Source organism: Caretta caretta, chromosome 4, assembly GCF_965140235.1.
Source record: "Caretta caretta isolate rCarCar2 chromosome 4, rCarCar1.hap1, whole genome shotgun sequence".
Lineage (NCBI taxonomy): Eukaryota > Metazoa > Chordata > Testudines > Cheloniidae > Caretta > Caretta caretta.
In genome coordinates this window covers 63,018,726-63,037,455 of record NC_134209.1, presented here as the reverse complement: position 1 = coordinate 63,037,455, position 18,730 = coordinate 63,018,726, and positions in this window count along the sequence as shown.

Genomic DNA, 18,730 nt, shown 5'->3' with positions numbered 1-18,730 from the left:
TTACCCTTTCACAGATAACAGTGATTTCCTCCAGACCATGGCACAGGCACACCTGCCTCTCACTGCCCTTAACATTCCTGTTCTCTAGAGAGAATTTCAGCCTTCGAGGCTGCTGGCCAGCTGGTAAAATGCACAAGCGGGTAGGCAAACTAATATATTAAAGTAAGTTAAGAGCTAATTAAAAGCAACAGGTAAAAATGATCACACACTGTGTTCCAAAATTGATTGGGAAAGTGCCTCTGCTGAGAACCTTCCACCTGTCCAGCATCTGAAACAAGTGCTACATTCATTCAAAAATAAATAAATCGGGGATGGCAGTTTGGGAGGTAGTGGGTAGAGTACGGAGTTAGGAGATCTGTGTTCTTATTCTGGTTCTGCTACTGGTCTGCTGTGACACCTTGGACTAATCACATTGCACATTTTTGCTGTCTTGGCTCTTTAGATGTTAAGCTCTTTGGGGGTAAGGGCTGTCTTTTATGTGTCTCTTACAGCATCTTGTACCATGGGGCCCAGAACTTGATTGGAATCTCTAGGCAGAACCATAATCCAAATAAAATAATAAGAGGTGAGCAGGTCTCTCCCTCCTACATGGAGGCCCCTCTCCACAGCCCCATTCCCATTCCTCCTGCCCTGGAGGCTCCTCCAATGGCTTGAGAGGGTCTGGAAGTGAGGCTGAGGAGGAGTGGGCAGGATAGGGAGGCAGCTAAGATGATGCGAGGGAATCTCAGTGTGGGGATCCTTGTGGTGCTTTCTTCCCTCTTAGCCCCTCGGTAAATTTTGCCATGAGATGAGGAAACCAATCCTTGATATTCAGCCAAAAGCTCCTATCAATGTTTTATTGGTAGAGCTGAAAGGGATGTTTTTCTTTTGACCAAAGTTTTCAAAAGGAAGATAAACTCCTTTGCTACAATCCTTTGGCTTATCCCACTGTTTATAAACCAAATTTACCTTGCAGTTGACTCAGGTGGCCTCCACAATCCAATCCACATTTTACAGGATCTCCGCACCAGAATAACAGACTTTTGTATAGGTCAATAATCGAACTAATATTCCCCACTCCTCAGCCCACCATGCTATTTGAGGTAAGGACATATGTTAGTGCAACCTACAGCTGACCTGAATCCCGTTAGAGTGGAGAAGAGAAACTAGGGTCACCAGACTGCTTTCTAAATCTGCATCCCTATACTATGGCACATGGCCAGATGCATTAGTGTAGCTACAGGAGCAGCAAGGGAAAGCTGGTGGCCTTCAATTGCCTATTCACTATCAGAAAGAACAGAAGCACAGTTGCAATAGTGATAGGCTGGGTCTGGAGTCGTGCAACTTTCTCTATCAGTATTGTCTTCTTCAGCGCCCTGACCCATCCCCCTCCAGATTTCTCTTGCATCCAGTAGAATAGAATAGAATATCAGGGTTGGAAGAGACCATAGGTCGGAAAACTCTCAAATGATCAAATCTCCCATATCCTCTCTTGACTACAATACACTCTGTGGAAACATTTTCTTGGTGATGTCTGTGTGAATATGCCAGCAAACTTGCTTTTAGTTTTTAAAGGTTGTTTTATATGTTTGATAATATATTTCCTTCACTAATATGCTCTAAAAAGATTACAGGACTAAGCAAAGTGAGAGCAAGAGTGATTAGGTTTTGTAATACTGAAAGAATGTGATTGAAATGCAAATAATCATTTTTCCTGGTTTTTCTGTACTGTAATTCTCTAAGTGGATGTGTGTTTGCATGGGGTTTTACACTGCTTCAAGGAAAGATAGGGAAGTTTAATTTCTGTCTCTGTGTGTGTGTGTAACACGGAAAGGAATATAGCTCTTGCTAAGCCTGATTCTACTGTCACTTATACAGAATTGGTTTTACACTAATAAAACTCCATTCATTTCAGCATAGCTACTCCTGAACTACATAGATATATGTGAGAAGAGAATCTGGCCTGTATAAAATGAATGAACCTGAATAGACAAAGAACTTTTTTTTTTCTTTGTTCACTGAAATGCTCTTAGTGGTTAGGTGCTTGAATAGGGAAGCGAAAGGGATGTTTGTGCACCTTTTCTTTGTTCTGCTAAGGAGATGGGTGTATGTGCTAAGCTAAGTGAAATTTTCTTGGTGTTCTTTTTATGTAATGCTTTTGGAGAATGTGACTGAAAAGGATAAAGTCAGTGACAGTTTGGTTTTGTAAAATAGAGTGAGATTGTAATCTAGAAATTAACGAAAATGGACCCTTAAGTGTTTGTTCAAATGCAGTATGGAGGAGTCTCTCATCATCCCCATAGTGTATTGACTTTAATAATGAGATTAGAGCATTCCACCTCTAGGGCTCAAATTCTGTCACATTTACATTACTATGAACCCAGAGTAACTCCAACTAAGTGGATGGAGTTGCTCTGGATTCACACTGATAAAGCTGACAGCAGAATTTCAACATAGGTCACTAGTTTGGTTGCAACCCAGGTTAACAGTGACCAAAACTTTAAACCATCTATTGGCTGTTTGATTTATGTGAAGTAAGCAAAGTGTTTCAGACAAGTTTGTAATATATAGAGAGTCAGATCCAGTGGAGCTAAGTTCATTTACAACAGCTGAAGATCTGGCCCAAAATTCTATATATCTGGCTGCTGGCAGTCCCAACAGACAGGCCCTGAACTGAATGAGAATGGACATCAAAATACCTTCTGAACTCACCCAAACAGGTTGGAGGCACATAGATGAAGCTGTATAGTTGCATTTACATCATCAGTCTCTGCCAAGATGGCCAATTCCAACTTCAAGCAACTAGATCAAAGGGAGGGATGAGGGGGTAAACAGAGGAGAGGAGGAGGAAAAGGTCTAGCAATGGCCATTTTGCATTTGTAGTATACATTGCATCTCTTTCCATTCCTAGAGACCCATGTCTTTTTTATTTGTAGATTTCTTAATTATATATTCCTACCTCCCAACTAGACTCCTGGAGATGTCTCTCATGACTGTCAGAGGCCAAACAAGGAGAGGTTGCATATCCTAAGTGTATTTAGCCAATGCAATCATATATAGCCATCATGGTGCATTTCTGTTTTTTCTCCCTGACCTTGTGATTGCCCTGAACATTGCAATTGCACTGTTTAGCAGTTTCTACTTTCTCCGTTTAGTGCTTTGCCATTTAAGTGGCATTTCTGTATACCTTCTTCTGTTTAGTTTATAAACTTCGAGGCAAGAAAACATCATACAGGCCTGGCTAGAAGTGGATTTGAACTGGAGGTGTTCCGCTCCAGGTTTTTGATTCAGACCTAGCTCGAGAGATGATATCATCAAATATTTACTTCAAATTCTACAATACTCTGTCACATATCATGAAACTGAACAGAAGAAGAAAAAACCAGGCATTAAGAAAACATCACGTATTCAGTTAGTTCCAAAGCATTGTGCTTGTTTTCTGTTAAACCAGAAGGTTTCATTGCAGCAGCATTCTCTTGGCCCCCAGTCAGGGACAGTAGCAATAGTCTTAGAGTACTTGGGAAGAAGGACCAAGGGAACCTGAAGGAAGTCCCCAGCTATAGTGGGCAAGGGCCAAGAGGAACCTCCCAGTCAGGGGCTGCAGCAAGAGTTATTGCAAATAGACCCTTGTAAAAGCACATTAAAGGAAAAAGACTCTGATGATTTGGGAATCCGTCTGTATAAACTTGTCCATTCTCATCTGGTATTATGAAGTAGTTATACAATGTCAGTATGAAAGCTTGGTGTATCATGAATGACTCTCTGCACATATCTTTACCAAGCTGCAAATGCCATTTTGAAGGTGCAGTCTTCTTTATTGTCTGTTTAATTTCATGTTGGACTCGTGGGCTGAAATTCAAAGGCTGTTGGCAAAAGAAAGTCATTGATGTTAAGTGCTCTCGCATCAAAACAGGATCGCTCTAAACCATAAACTGGCTCCCAAGCAAGAGAACTGGTTTGGCGGGGAGAGGTGTCCTTGGCAATGAAGTCATTTGGCAGGGGTTTGTGAACGCCTGTTGAAGCTAGCAAGGGGGTCTCCTGACAAAGGGAAGCTCAAAGTTATAAAAAAGGAGTGACTTTGGCTGGGTCTCTGGACATTTCCCCCCAGTTCAACAGGAAAGAAAAGCAACCCAATACACAAGGGCTGCACAAGGTGGGGACTGTCTGCTTTCCTGAGCCCAGATGGTCCCCCAAGGACATCCCGGGGAAGAGTGAGGTAGTAAGCAGCATTGCGGTTAGGATGTTGTTTTCTAAATGATAGGTACTCTCCTGTGCTCTGTAGGTTAAATATAAAGAAAAATGTGTTAGATGTTTCACAACTGATACATGCCTCCTGAAAGAGTTAAACTGTAAACCAGAGGCTCATACCTTTTAGAGTGGCATTCTGGGAGAAGGTATGTTTAAGTATGAGCGAGCATGAAGGGTCAGCCCTGTGCACAGGGGCTAGACAGCAGGCTCCAGCTTTCAGAAGGGAGTATTGGACACAGGGCTGCACTCTAAAGGTATATTTTGGGACCCCAAATACCGGGGCAGTGTCTTGGCTCCTTTAAGGCCCTGGAAGCTTAAAACACTCAGTGACCAGCAGCTGGATTCCCCTCACAGAAGTCCAGAGGGAGCAACCAACTGGATCTGTAACAAGGACATTTAATCCTCAAATATCCTCTCCCCATCAGTGGTTCTCATTGTGCCCTCAGGTTTCACTGCAATGGGAGAATGGGTTCACCAAACAAGGGGAAGCCAGAGGCAGTTAAGCAAGTCCTGTACATCTCGTTCCCTCCCTCAAGATTTGATGTATTTGTACCTGGAATGCAGCTGAATTTCAAGTGCAAATCAAGGGCCCCATACTGTACACTCAATTCAAGTAAAACTTCCATGACTTCAGCAGGAACTATACCTAAGTAAGGAATTCTGCCCAAGCAAGCCATTTGCAAGTCACAGCAAAATGTTTTATTGGTCCTACAAAACCCAGAAACAATACTACCTATTCTTGACTGCCATCTACTAGCACTTCATATTAACTAACTAAACGTGTGTACACACACACACCTGCTATTTTATTACTGTAGTACTGTGAGCCTGAGTCTGTACGTGTTACTCACCTTGAGCATCAGTCACACACAAGAATAGTCACACTGAACTGAAGTTAATAAGACTGCTGGTCAGGGTGACCAGATAGCAAGCGTAAAAAATCGGGGATGGGGGTGGGGGATAATAGGTGTCTATATAAGAAAAAGCCCTCAAAATCAGAACTGTCCCAATAAAATCGGGACACTCTACTGCTTGTGTAAGTGATGCTCACATTTTGTAAGGGGCAGAGTCAGGCTTTATGCCATTTCCAGTACCTCAGATTTAATATGGCTAGCAGCTCCCTGCCGTTGGAGTTACATCACAGAAAGCTTTTGAGGTGGGGAATCTTTTCTAGAAAGCAAATATTTGTCCGAACAGCACCATGAGTGACACAACATTTTCCCAGACCACAACTTGACAAAGAAACATGCATTTTTATGAAGATATCTCTTGCCTTATCTGTAAAGGAGCACACTTGTCTGGTTAACACAACTATAAAAATACACTTCAAAACTGATCATATTTTGGTCCACTGAAATTCACTAGACCACTAGAATGGTACCATTATCTCACACGCTGCAGCTTCATTTCATTTAATAAACTTTTCTATCAGCTTCATCAGTTTTGTCACAAAAGTAAGTTAACAAATACTATACTAGATCCTTTGATTTCTAATTTTCTATGTTTTTGTTTCCTCAGACAACCAGAGAATTTATTCAGAAGCAGGTCACATTGCCTGGGGCAGCTGAAATTACTCACTTGGCACTCCTGCATAACTTTATGCTTTATTAATTTTATGATGAGACTTCAAAGTTACTTTTCAGTCATATAAAAAGTAATTGAAACTGCAAAAGTAGCTTAATACCTGAATTATGGTTCAATCACCTAGCCGCTTCTGAAACCTGAATTAACACTATGCTATCTCTTTTAACTAGCCAATGATATAGTTTGTTTACCAAGTAATTGATTTTTCCATATAAATTAGCCTAACAGAAAAATGAATATTGTACAAAGCAAGTTTTGTGGTGTTTGGGAGCCCCATACATGGTCTATAGGTTATATGCTATAGTTCCGCTGTTATAACTGAAGGATGATAAAACATGAGTCCTAAACTGCAAGAGTTAAAGCCATATCATACCCTTGGGAGTAGAGTAAGGGCAGGAAAGGAGGGAGGATTTGGAGCTAGCATGGCTAATAAAAGCAGTAGAGGCCTGGATCTACTGGGAACTCTTCAGAGAATATGAGGATTCTAGCCTATCATGGCCAAGAGCATCTCCTCCATGGTTTGCAGGCATGGAGGGAAAGAATGGGTCTTAGCATTCTGTACATGCTGAAGTATCTCATGCTGTCTGCCACAGCAGGATGGGAGGCTGAAACCAAAGACTGACCATCGATGGTCAAAATGAGAACTGAGGACAGGACTCTTCAGACAGCACCACCCAGAGTGGAGTTTTGGTGCATTGGGGGTCTCAGGTTTACTCGTAGAATTCTATGGTGAGTTCTATTAAATTACTAGCACAAATGTATAAGAATATTCAAGATGTGAGACTCCGCCACTCACCACTTCTAGTTATTGTTCTCAACATCATCAAAACAAAGAACTTTAATCAAGCCTTTTACAGTTGTTCATTCAGGAAAGGAAAGAGAAATTTATAACAAAGTAGTTCAGTAGTTGTGTATTTTGAATTTAGTAAGACCGAATGTGTGTCGTTTTGTACCAAAGCTTTATTTATAAAGTTCATGTTTGGTACAAGAATTCAGAGGATCTGTAAACAGGGATTGCCAAAAAGTAACATACCGTGGTAGCCGAGATATAGAACCTGCTCCCCTTGAAATTAATCACAAAATTCCCTTTGACTTACATGCGAGTAGGTTATCATTTCCTTATTTCTTGTACTAAATACTGAAGAAATTTCACGTTGTGATCACTGCTGGCAAGTAGTTTTAAGCACTTTTTAGTTGTTTGCTTTTTTATTTATTTTGGGTCACAAAGTGAAAAATCTCCCTGTCTAGAAGAGAAGAAAATGATGAACAGTTCTTTTATGCTGATTTTTCTTTTTCGTAGAGTGTGCAGAAATGTTCAGTTTTGGAAAGACACATTGTGGTGGTGTTAGATTTGGTTATGCAAGGTTCTGTGTAGAGGCAGTGGTCTTGAAAGAGCAAGCTATATAAGAAGCAAGAGAGTTTGTTCTGTCTTGGTCTCTGATTAGAGCTAATTCTTGGGGCAGACTTGCTTTCTGGGAACCACTCATTGCTGGGCTGAGATTCTTGAAAAGAGGGATTGCCTGTTCTCATAGTTTAGGGTAACTGCACATGTATTTCCCCTCAGTGGTCTAGCAAGGGCACTCAATCTCCGGCTTCCAGCTCCCCAGCTGTTCCTTGGTTGAAGACCCATGTCTCACTCCCTTCTGATCAGGGTATGTCCAGGCCGAACAGTTCCCTGCTTTCACTGTGTTGCTCCTAGCAAAGACAGCCTGCCTAAACCAACCTGCTTGCTTTCCCTTCAGAGACTGATAAGAGTGATTGATACAGATATGTTACCACACAGCCCTTTCTAAAGCTTTCTTAGGGTGAAAGCATTACAGAAAAAAATACTAAAACAAAAAACCCTACATGCATGCTAATAGGCTTACCAGAGTTCACCCCAACTCTACATGCAACCCAGTAGGCTCTGGCACGAGCAGACTTTTAACATTGCAACTTCAGTTTAGAATAAGCAGCCCCATGACAAGTTTAGTCCACCTTGTTATACAGATGAGGGGTCTTTGACCTGGAGTTTCCAGAAGCAGGTAATTCCTGTAAAATGGGTCTCTCTCCAAAGGGCATATTGTCGTTGGCTTCAGAAGGGAGAATTTGCATTCCCCTCATGATGAAGTGAGCTGTAGCTCACGAAAGCTCATGCTCAAATAAATTGGTTCGTCTCTAAGGTGCCACAAGTACTCCTTTTCTTTTTGCAAAGACAGACTAACACGGCTGTTACTCTGAAACCTCACCTCAAGGTACTTCCTAGGAAATCCACTTCATACTTACTGTTCCAAAAAGACTTTTGAATTACCTCACACCTTCCAGAAATTGCTTTAATCTGGTCTTCTTTTGCAGACATTCCCAACATTCTCTCAACAGTACATAAACACTAATACCCCAAAGGTATTAATTCTAATTTAATATGATTTAACTTAATTCAGCAATGTTCTTTCAGAATATTACAGGATATTTGTTAATCTGTCAGACCTGCTGCTGTTCCAACACCTCTGTTGCTGGACTGGTGTATGTAGAATCATAGAATCATAGAATATCAGGGTTGGAAGGGACCTCAGGAGGTCATCTAGTCCAACCCCCTGCTCAAAGCAGGACCAATCCCCAATTAAATCATCCCAGCCAGGGCTTTGTCAAGCCTGACCTTAAAAACTTCTAAGGAAGGAGATTCTACCACCTCTCTAGGTAACGCATTCCAGTGTTTCACCACCCTCCTAGTGAAAATGTTTTTCCTAATATCCAACCTAAACTTCCCCCACTGCAACTTGAGACCATTACTCCTTGTCCTGTCCTCTTCTACCATTGAGAATAGTCTAGAACCATCCTCTCTGGAACCACCTCTCAGGTAGTTGAAAGCAGCTATCAAATCCCCCCTCATTCTTCTCTTCTGCAGACTAAACAATCCCAGTTCCCTCAGCCTCTCCTCATAAGTCATGTGTTCCAGAGCCCTAATCATTTTTGTTGCCCTTCGCTGGACTCTCTCCAATTTATCGACATCCTTCTTATAGTGTGGGGCCCAAAACTGGACACAGTACTCCAGAGGAGGCCTCACTGATGTCGAATAGAGGGGAACGATCCATCCCTTGATCTGCTCACTATGCCCCTACTTATACATCCCAAAATGCCATTGGCCTTCTTGGCAACAAGAGCACACTGCTGATTCATATCCAGCTTCTTGTCCACTGTCGCCCCTAGGTCCTTTTCCGCAGAACTGCTGCCTAGCCATTCGGTCCCTAGTCTGTAGCTGTGCATTGGGTTCTTCCGTCCTAAGTGCAGGACGCTGCACTTATCCTTATTGAACCTCATCAGATTTCTTTTGGCCCAATCCTCCAATTTGTCTAGGTCCCTCTGTATCCTATCCCTGCCCTCCAGCGTATCTACCACTCCTCCTAGTTTAGTATCATCTGCAAATTTGCTGAGAATGCAATCCACACCATCCTCCAGATCATTTATGAAGATATTGAACAAAACTGGCCCCAGGACCGACCCCTGGGGCACTCCACTTGACACCGGCTGCCAACTAGACATGGAGCCATTGATCACTACCTGTTGAGCCCGACAATCTAGCCAACTTTCTACCCACCTTATAGTGCATTCATCCAGCCCATACTTCTTTAACTTGCTGACAAGAATACTGTGGGAGACCGTGTCAAAAGCTTTGCTAAAGTCAAGAAACAATACATCCACTGCTTTCCCTTCATCCACAGAACCAGTAATCTCATCATACAAGGCGATTAGATTAGTCAGGCATGACCTTCCCTTGGTGAATCCATGCTGACTGTTCCTGATCACTTTCCTCTCCTCTAAGTGCTTCAGGATTGATTCTTTGAGGACCTGCTCCATGATTTTTCCGGGGACTGAAGTGAGGCTGACTGGCCTGTAGTTCCCAGGATCCTCCTTCTTCCCTTTTTTAAAGATTGGCACTACATTAGCCTTATTCCAGTCATCTGGGACTTCCCCCGTTCGCCACGAGTTTTCAAAGATAATGGCCAATGGCTCTGCAATCACAGCCGCCAATTCCTTTAGCACTCTCGGATGCAACTCGTCCGGCCCCATGGACTTGTGCACGTCCAGCTTTTCTCAATAGTCCCTAACCACCTCTTTCTCCACAGAGGGCTGGCCATCTACTCCCCATGTTGTGATGCCCAGCGCAGCAGTCTGGGAGCTGTCCTTGTTAGTGAAGACAGAGGCAAAAATAGCATTGAGCACATTAGCTTTTTCCACATCCTCTGTCACTAGGTTGCCTCCCTCATTCAGTAAGGGGCCCACACTTTCCTTGGCTTTCTTCTTGTTGCCAACATACCTGAAGAAACCCTTCTTGTTACTCTTGACATCTCTTGCTAGCTGCAGCTCCAGGTTGGCCCTCCTGATTTCATTCCTACATGCCCAAGCAATATTTTTATACTCTTCCCTGGTCATATGTCCAACCTTCCACTTCTTGTAAGCTTCTTTTTTATGTTTAAGATCCGCTAGGATTTCACCGTTAAGCCAAGCTGGTCGCCTGCCATATTTACTATTCTTTCGACTCATCGGGATGGTTTGTCCCTGTAACCTCAACAGGGATTCCTTGAAATATAGCCAGCTCTCCTGGACTCCTTTCCCCTTCATGTTAGTCCCCCAGGGGATCCTACCCATCCGTTCCCTGAGCGAGTCGAAGTCTGCTTTCCTGAAGTCCAGGGTCCGTATCCTGCTGCTTACCTTTCTTCCCTGTGTCAGGATCCTGAACTCAACCAACTCATGGTCACTGCCTCCCAGATTCCCATCCACTTTTGCTTCCCCCACTAATTCTTCCCTGTTTGTGAGCAGCAGATCAAGAAAAGCTCCCCCCCAGTTGGCTCGTCTAGCACTTGCACCAGGAAATTGTCCCCTACGCTTTCCAAAAACTTCCTGGATTGTCTATGCACTGCTGTATTGCTCTCCCAGCAGATATCAGGAAAATTAAAGTCACCCATGAGAACCAGGGCGTGTGATCTAGTAGCTTCTGCGAGTTGCCGGAAGAAAGCCTCATCCACCTCATCCCCCTGGTCCAGTGGTCTATAGCAGACTCCCACCACTACATCACTCTTGTTGCTCACACTTCTAAACTTAATCCAGAGACACTCAGGTTTTTCTGCAGTTTCGTACTGGAGCTCTGAGCAGTCATACTGCTCCCTTACATACAGTGCTACTCCCCCACCTTTTCTGCCCTGCCTGTCCTTCCTGAACAGTTTATAACCATCCATGACAGTACTCCAGTCATGTGAGTTATCCCACCAAGTCTCTGTTATTCCAATCACGTCATAATTCCTTGACATCACCAGGACCTCCAGTTCTCCCTGCTTGTTTCCAAGGCTTTGTGCATTCATATATAAGCACTTGAGATAACCTGCTGATCGCCCCTCATTCTCAGTATGAGGCAGGAGCCCTCCCCTCACAGACTTTCCTGCCTGTGCTTCCTCCCGGTATCCCACTTTCCCACATACCTCAGGGCTTTGGTCTCTTTCCCCCGGTGAACATAGTTTAAAGCCCTCCTTACTAGGTTAGCCAGCCTGCTCGCAAAGATGCTCTTCCCTCTCTTTGTAAGATGGAGCCCATCTCTGCCCAGCACTCCTCCTTCATGGAACACCATCCGATGGTCAAAGAATCCAAAGCCTTCTCTCTGACACCACCTGCGTAGCCATTCGTTGACTTCCATGATTCGACGGTCCCTGCCCTGTCCTTTTCCTTCCACAGGGAGGATGGACGAGAACACCACTTGCGCCTCAAACTCTTTTATCCTTCTTCCCAGAGCCACGTAGTCCGCAGTGATCCGCTCAAGGTCATTTTTGGCAGTGTCATTGGTGCCCACGTGGAGAAGCAGGAAGCAGGGGTAGCGATCCGAGGGCTTGATGAGTCTTGGCAGTCTCTCCATCACATCGCGAATCTTAGCCCCTGGCAAGCAGCAGACTTCTCGGTTTTCCCAGTCAGGGCGGCAGATAGATGACTCAGTCCCCCGGAGGAGAGAGTCCCCGACCACCACCACCCGCCTCCTTCTCTTTGTGGTCGTGGAACCCCCCATCTCAGGACAGTGCATCTCATGCCTTCCAACCAGCAGAGTCTCCTTCTGCTTTCTCCCCCCAGACATATCATCTGGTCCACTCTCCGCAAAGGTACCTGTGGAGAGAACATGAAAATGGTTAGTTACCTGTGTCCGCGTTGCTGGAACCCGGACATTCCCCCTTCTTCTTCTGGAGGTCACATGTTGCCAAGCTTCTTCACTGGCCTCTTGGCTCCGCTGTGCAACCTGCTCTAAATCTTAAATATGTGTAAATAGAAAAGTTACATTTAGAAAATACCAGGCTCCACATTACTTACTTCTCTCTCTCTGGAAAGCTGACCTGCAGGACCCCAGACATCTACTCCCACTCAGCAAAGAGCCAACATCAATGTCAGAACGAGATACCAGAGTCAGAAAACGGCCATAGTTATGGCCAGGGAGACCACAAGCCAGATAGCTGGTGTAAATCAGTATAGCTTCAAATCAATTGAGCTATGCCAATGTATACCAGCCAATGATCTGTCCCTACAAGTCATAGTGAACAATGTTCCATCTTGATCCAAGCAGTTGGATTCATATTAATGATGAGGTTGACAAAAGACCCCATCATAGAACTCTACTAGTCCACATTTGGTTTGCACTCAGGTGCCCGTTAATACAATTACTGCTTCTTGGATATTTGATAGAGGCTTACATAATTCAACAGAATCAGAGGTTTCATTCTGTTTGGTTTTTTTTAATTAATGCTGTAACATGACAAACATTTCATGTATTAAAGCAACAACAAAATAATATGTGGGCAAAAGGATTATTCTGGTAAAAAAACAACAACATGAATTTCCCTTGCTTTATTTTTCATCTGTAGCCAACCTCACCTGGTTGCTAGGATCAAGATGGAACATTTTGTACTATTTCATGTAAGGATAGTATAAATACCAACCTTTCTTTCAGTTCTGATTTGCACTTATTCAGACATATCCATGCAAAATTCAGTCCAACTTTTACTTGATTTCAAATCAAAGCCACAAAACATCTCAGCTTTTCTTGAAAAGGCTTTTGAAACATAGTGCATCTTTTCATTAATTTGGATCTACTTCTAATTTGGATATAATCACATCCATGTTGGAATTCATAAGGAAAATTTCACACAGATCTAATCATCACACAGGTCATTCCCAGCAAACATGTTTTAACAACATTCAGCAAGAGCATCCTCTAGTGGTAGGACACAGCTTATTTAAAAAACAAATGGCCAGTGGAGAGATCTGTAATCTTTGATTCTAGAGGAAATGAGCATTATCAACGTTCAACTAGCAGAGCAAAGTCTTAAGCAACGTTTAAATGCCACTGTGGGGCATTTGTGTGTCATTTTTTACTAGTGGTTAATAATGTGATCTGATATTTTTTCACTAATAGAAAATTACAGTATATACAAAAAGATCATGAGATTACAATTTTGTTTTCAGAAACCTAGAGCTAGTCATATTAATATATTATAAAGGCATTATAATAAGAGTGTTATTTTAATGATAGAATAGGGTTGGCAACAAAATATATATAAACTGTAAATTCATCCCAGATACCCTAAAATAGCATGAATTGAGTAATCCTTTGTTTTTAAAAAGATACGTTGTTTGCTATGCAGCTACATCAAGTAGCACTTTCATTTTCACTGATTGGTAAGATATTGCACTTTTAATTTATATTCTATTTATTTTCATTCTGTCATTGCTTTACTTTTTAATCTATTGACTGCAGGTCTGATGAGAACTAATTGGAAAATACTTTGCCTGATTAACTTTTGGGATTCATTATGCCATCCTTGGGGGATATAAACAGAATAAATATTGTAGGGTTCTGCTTTAGATTAGACACCCCACTCTACCTGCCTCTAACTATGAATTGCATGGAATAATCTGAAGTATTTGGGTTTCTGCCTGTTCCGAACTAGCCTAGTGAAGGGGTCACATTTCATTTCTAACTTCTTTTTTATATTCCGCAAACTGGCAGGAGATGGGAGCATAAGCATTACAGAAATTACCCTCAGTCTGGGGAGGGAGTATCTGCATCTCTCCCACAGGGCAGAGTTTCCATGGGGAAATGCTTATCTTTGCCAGGAGGAATCTACCCTGTCTTTAATACTGAATATGGGATGTTCCTACTAGAGGGTTAGTGCAGCTTCCTCTCTGGTGGCTGTGATCCTTGATGTGATGAGCAAAGGAAAAATACAATTTATTTCATATCTCCAAGATCTATAATCTGTCCCACGTTTCAAGGTCTCTCAAACAATCTTATGTAACTGTTCTGCCAGATGGTGTCAGCAGCAGCTCAACCCTCCACCCAGAAATCTGGAAAAACTAAATACCAGCCCTGGGCACTTCTTCCCCAGACAAATGCTCTGTGTGTGTACGTGTGCGAGAGAACCAAAAGGAAAACTTGATTATGGGGAGAAGGGACCACAGCATTAATTTGGGAAAACACCGCAACAATGACTCAAAAGTAAGCAAACAATAAGTAAAACATCTGGCCCACGGTATCTTGGGCTGCATCCTTTGCCATGCAGTATGAAAGTCCCTTTAACACATGACTCCCCCATTTCTTCTGCTGTACCCCACTCATGGTTTGTTATCTGAGGTCAAGTGCATTCAGGTGAGTTGACCTCCAGCCCCTGGGGAGCAGGAGTTGAGCAAGTGATGCCTCCGCTGCCATTTTGCTGCTGCTGCTACTCACTACTGCCTCAGCTACTGTTTTGCTGTGTCCATTGGTAGTCACAGCTCTAAGATTTGCTGGGTACAGACGGGGTGCCTTTACTGCTGCTGTCTCTCTCACCACATGGCCTTTAACTGAAGTTCCATCACCTAGGCCAGTTCTTAGTGACGTCAGATACAGTGATGCCAGCAGATAGCACAGAACCTCACTGCCACTGTCTCCTCTGTGTTATGCTTCACCATCTCCACACCAGGTCTAAGGCTTAGCCCCCCCTAGACCAGCTTATCAGTGCTTTCAGCTCTCGAGGTCACTGAGAAGAGAGATGGATTCAACTGAGTCTAACCAGCTCTAGCTTTAAACACTGGAGGGGAAGGGTCAAATGGCATGTAGGACCCTCAAACAGAGTCCTCTCCACCAGGTAGAAACACCTGTTCCCACCACCTCCTGAGTTTCACTTGATTTACTTCCCTCACTAAGCATGGGGCAGTGATGTTAAGTTAGCGAGACCCATCAATTTCAGGCATCTTAAGTTTAGTTCTGCTGCCCTTTAGTCACACAAGAAGGACAACACTTCATAATCCCTACATCCAAGACTAAAGTGAATTTTAAACCCAAAACAGCCAGCACTAATCACCCTGGCAAAGTAGATGGGTCTATGCAAACACAGTCTGATCCTGAGGTCTTTCTCCCCGTTCAACAATAGATGGCAGGACAGAGCTCATTCGGACCACTGGCTTACACTTATTCAATTATATCTTTAATACTGAGTTACATAGCCATGTTAAGCAACCAACATCTTTCTCAGCAACACCCATTGACCTGCTGTACCTTAGCATTCTCTGTGTTGAGCAGTTCTGGAGATTTTAGCTGTCCCTCCCCTTGCCTTCATCTCCCTCATTTGATTTGCACCCTTGGTCTTGACTGAGTACCACTTTCTCCCTCTGATCTTGCCTCCACAAGATCTACCCTGCTAGCCCCCAGCCTTAGCTCAGCCCCAATATCCTCTTCTCTGCAATGGAGCAAGCCCAGCTGATGTTCTGCAACCTGATGGACTTCATCCACTACAAATTTGTTCTCTTCTGTTTGAACTCTGCCATTTTCTGAGCTAAACAGCTTTACTTCTTCATCTTGATTGACTGCCATGCCTGCAAGCCCAAATGCCCTCCCCCCATTCTGACCCCACTGCCTTCTCAACACAGGATCTTACTGATATTTTTCAAAGAAAATGTTGACAAGATCCAGCATGACCTCCTCCTCCCCACCTGCCGTTCACTCTCTCCTACTCTTCCATCACTGACGCAAAAGTTTCTCTTTTGCCTTCCTCCAACAAGACCACTTGCTCCCATGACCCCTTCCCATTTTTCTCCTGATCTCCCTTGGCCCCATTATCATCCCCTCCCTCATTCCTCTCTTCAACATCTCTCTCTCTTCAGGCTCCTTCCCTCACAACACAAACATAATTTAGCTGCCCCGTCTTTTAAAAAAAAAAACCGCCCTTTGTGCCAGCGTCCTTCTCCACTTCATCTCTAAGTTCATTGAATGTGCTATTTGCAATCACTTTCTGCAGTTCCTCTCCTCCAGTTCCATACGAGACCGTCTCCAATCCAGCATTTACTGCTTGCATTGCAAAGAAACTGTTCTCACCAAAGTCTCTAATCATCTCTTCCTGACCAAAGCTCAGAACTGTTTTTCCATACTTATTCTCCTTAACCTGTTAACTGCTATCACTGCTGTCTACCCTGCTCTTCTTCTGAAATTCTTCTTCCTCAACTTTCATGACAACTTTTTTCTTCTTTCCTCTCTAATCATTCCTCCAACATGCTATTCAGAAAATCCGCTTCTTCCCCCTACCCCAGTGCCCTCCCTTTCCTCCCCCAACACTTTCTTTGGGAATCCTCTAGGACTCTGACAACTCAAAAATTTACCTCTCCACTCCTGACCTGTCATCTTCTGTCTAAACGAAAATCTCATTCTGTCTCTCTCACTTCTCCTTGTGGTGAGAGTCCTGTGACTTGAGTAAGGCAATTATCACCACCACCATCTTTATAAAACCCTAGGGGGTCAAGGCCAGACTGAACAGGAGTGTTCTGAAGTTCACCTATGGGTGGAAACATCAGTACTGACGTCTGCAGTGGGAATATGGAGAAATGCATCCCCTACATCTAATGAAATCTCCCCCAGAACAGGGATGACACTTTAGAGGCCAGGGTCTTCATCCAAAACTTTTTCTTCATCCACTTGTTAAGCCTTGTGACATTGAGAATGGCCTAGTGCGCTTCAGTACAATGATGAAGATGGAGTAGAACCCAGAGAACCTTTCTTCTAAGGAAAAGCTCTCTATCATTCTCATATTCAGAAGATATTTTGTTCTGGATCACATTGTTTTACTGGGTTGTTGGACCGGGTGACTGGATTAAAAAATGGATGGGGTAGAGCCCGCAGCTCAGGGAGTATCTGTGGCTCACTGTTTCCCTGACAGATTTGTCTGTGATCAGTAAAAACTCATCTTCTAGGAAATGGGAAATCCTGCCCCCTAGCTTCAGCTTTGGGTGGAGGCCTATGCCTCTTTATCATAAAGTGGATTGGGGCAAGGGGGGGGGGCAGGTGGGCTGAGCCGTGCTCTCTCTCTATGTCACTAATGTTGTTGCCAATCAAAGGGCAATTGAAACTGGTTAGTACATTAGAATGATCGTCACATTAATTTGCCTGAAGTAAAAACAGCAGCTCTGCCCTGGGATTGATCAACTGACTTGGTCACTGGTGCTAAATTCCACTTTCATTTGTATTCCAGTGTATTGCGTCCACAGGAGCACTCAGTGAATTCATCATGAGCAGGTGTAATCATTACACCACCAAGGTGTAATTTGAGGACCTGAAGACTCAAGGGTCTTTACTGCAATTGTTTCAAACCCCAAGTAGACCTTTCACTAAATGGTCGAGAATGAAAGCAGTTAAAGCATAAAGTGTTCTAAGTTTATGAAGTGTTACTCACAACTGTCAAGGGTCCCCAGTTTCACATCAGAAATTATCCTGGTCTCGCTTCGGCCTGGCATTGTCCTTCATCAAGGGCAGGGATTTTTAAACCGAACAAACAGCAGCACACACTGAGGCATTTATAAAGAGAATCCATCTGTTTTCTAACTGTTGTTACTCTTTCTAAAACTTACAGGCTTCCCTCATTATCCTAGAGGCACTCCTCGACCCATTCCATTGTCACTTGGCATTCAGGAGAGAAATGAAGCATCCCCTGCTCTCTGACTGGAAACTGATTAGGTTGAGCTGCACTTTGAACTTGTCTAGCCTCTTAAAAACCTCACTGAACTGAACCTCACAACATCTTTGGGAGGTAGGTAAGTAAGTAGTGTCTGTTTTATCTTTGGGGGAACCAACCCCAGAGGCAGGCAGTAACCTCCCCCTGAACATACCAGAAGTCAGTGATAGAAACATGAATGCATGTGCTCTGCTACACCCCTTTATCAGAAGCCTTGGTAAATTTGTTTTGGTGTCCTGAATAGCTGCTGTGTGCAGTACATCCTTGCGTTGTGGCATTATCTTACTCTAGAGTGTGATGGCAAAGACAGGAACATGAATTAGCTAAGAAGGATTTATCTTGCAAAGAGATTACCATTGCAAGGACATTTCAATGAGAACATGAATAATTCTTTACTTTGGTGATGATGATTAATGCTTTGACATCAGCAACCCCTGGCATGGCCATTGACAGCAATAGATTTCACAACAGGAAAATCTGGCTCCCCAAGCCAAGAACATTAATAGAATTTAATTCCAGTAAATAATAATAAAAAAGTAACATTTGCAGATGACACACAATTTCAGTATTAAACATAACTGAAAGAACACACATCCTTTCGGCACTCCTAAGACTCTGTCCTAGCACTTAATTATTTTTCATATGAGGTATCAGTCAAGATCTGCAACTAGTCAGCTTTTGTCTGTAGAATCACCAGGGGAAGACCGAATCACCAGTGGAAATACCTGCGCCTAACAGAGTTAAGCATGGGCTGAACTGGAGACAACACTCCTAGTGCTGATTTCACAATTTAATAATTAGTAATAGGAAGGCACGGCCACTGTCCCATTTTCCTTCCCTCTGTATTTCCCAAAGTATGGGATGTACTTCCCAAGGGGGGTGTGAAAGATTAGCCATGGGGATATGGAAAATGGATATATTCAAATGGTTAA